This window comes from Lepeophtheirus salmonis, chromosome 6 (genome assembly GCF_016086655.4).
Source record: "Lepeophtheirus salmonis chromosome 6, UVic_Lsal_1.4, whole genome shotgun sequence".
NCBI classification, from domain to species: domain Eukaryota; kingdom Metazoa; phylum Arthropoda; class Copepoda; order Siphonostomatoida; family Caligidae; genus Lepeophtheirus; species Lepeophtheirus salmonis.
The window spans coordinates 4,353,656-4,355,710 of NC_052136.2; the positions used below are offsets into that span (position 1 = coordinate 4,353,656).

General features: G+C 29.1%; 1 pseudogene; it reads right to left on the bottom strand.

The window, feature by feature from the left end:
- Positions 1-294: 294 nt before the first annotated feature.
- Positions 295-902, bottom strand: LOC121119341 (26S proteasome non-ATPase regulatory subunit 8-like; annotated as a pseudogene).
- Positions 903-2,055: the final 1,153 nt, after the last annotated feature.

The following is a 2,055-nucleotide window of genomic DNA, read 5'->3' on the forward strand; positions in this document are numbered from 1 at the left end:
TTGACTTCTATTAAATTACATTAGATGAATCTTAGTCAAAAGACGTGATAACAATGAACAGCGCAAAAGAAGTTGAAAGTGCATAAACAAAATTTTAGACAAATTACAATTAGGGCTGAAAAAAATATTCTTGATTGATATACATGACTCCTCTTTCCCTAATAGTCTCTTTACTTGAGTCTATCAGCTACAGAGTAGTGCTATTTTTCTTATTTTTTAACTCCTGAAAACAATAATTATATTATCAATACAAAAAAGTTATACTTTTTTTTCTAATTATTTTTGTACACGTAATTACCATCTTCGCCGATTCAAAAGTGTGTACTTCGGGATCATGAGTTTTTTGTTTATGGCTTGGAGAGAAATGTTATAAGGTTGAATGTACCAACCACGTTCCTTAACAAAGCCATCAATTTCCTTATTTTTAAGATAGAACTACTTTGTACATTCAGGGGTTGATATTTTTCATAAACCTTCTCTAAGCAGCTTACTATTTCGTGTAGCTATTAGTAAAATAAAAATGAAACAAGCTTGTCAAGGTGATGAGATATTGTCTTTCATTAAGAAAGTCTTATTATAAGTTATTTCCATAATATAATGTGCTAAAGCCATGGGGTTGCTGATGCAGGGATGATTCAAGATAGTCTCAATGAAAAGAAGCTTAAATTCAATATGAAATTCCACAAATCTTTGATTGGGCCATGTATCGCTGGAAACTAGGAATATCTTTGGTTTCCACACCGTATTGAGCACCAATCTTAAGGAAATTTTACGCCAAAAACAGTTATTTCTCCTTGAGTTTATCACTTTCCTTTGGGAAAATAACTAAGTTCAGTGAGTTCTAATTTGAGCTCTGTCAAAAGGCTCTCAACTAATTTCAGTATATTGTTAATAACAAACATTCAAAATAATGAAACAGAAGAATCTGGACGGGTTCTTAATAATGCTTAAATTTAAGACTTTTGTTCTTGTGAGTGAACAGACTTGCAATAGCTATCTGGTTCCCTTGTTTCATTATATGAACAACATATTATTGACCACAAATTGTAAACAGTAATGATATTTGTACAAATACCTCCTGTTCTTTTTCTTTCCTTCCTTAAACTCCGCTTCATCTAAATATTTCCCGCAGTCCTAGCAATGGGTGTATTGGTATGCCGTTTCCTTACTTTAGTCACTCACTCAAAAAAAAGATATGGATACAAGGTTCGCTGATGTGAGAAATATTGAGAAGTTCGTGACTTGAGACGCGTTGATAGATCATTGCAATGAACTAGTGGACAATTTATGTTAAAAAGGCTCTGTTAGAAAGTTATAAACTATAATTAGCTATTTCGAAAACGAGCACTTCACTTGTTGCTCGTAATCAAAGATATTATTCTGTGGTCAAGAAATTAAATAGTATACTTTCGATTTATAATAATTAAGAAAGAGTTCTATTGTTACATGGATAGAATATTTTTATTTCTACCTGTCCCATCCCTCCTTACCTACAAAGATGACTACTTCAATTAAAACGTAAATTTCCAATAAATTCAAACATTATTTACTCATTTAAAAAATATAATGAATCTAAAAAATAACAATTTCCTTTATTTCTCCGTTTTGTATTTTTTTCTTTTTTTTAAATAATTAATCAAATAAGTAAATGAAGAGATACTAACAGAACAACTGTTTAATGTAAAAAGTAATCTTTTTGGCTTTTTTTGAATTAATTATTTATGATTGCTATTATTTTAAAAAAAGAAATTGATTTAACAAAAAAAAAATGTTTAAACATAATAGATTTGGTAAAGTATGTTTCTTAAATTCCAAAGGAATTTTAAATAAATTTAAAGTATTTGAAAACAAATAAAATCCAATCAATCAACTTGGATATAAAACAATTTATAAACTTATATATGCTGTGTGGATGTTGCGATGTCTGTACCAGTTGTAACTTGTTTAAGCAAATTTGTAGAGCTAACAGTTTCCTCATTTTAAATGCATTATCTAATTAGAACATTCAACATTCCAATTACCAACTGTACATTGATACTATTATATTATTTTGAT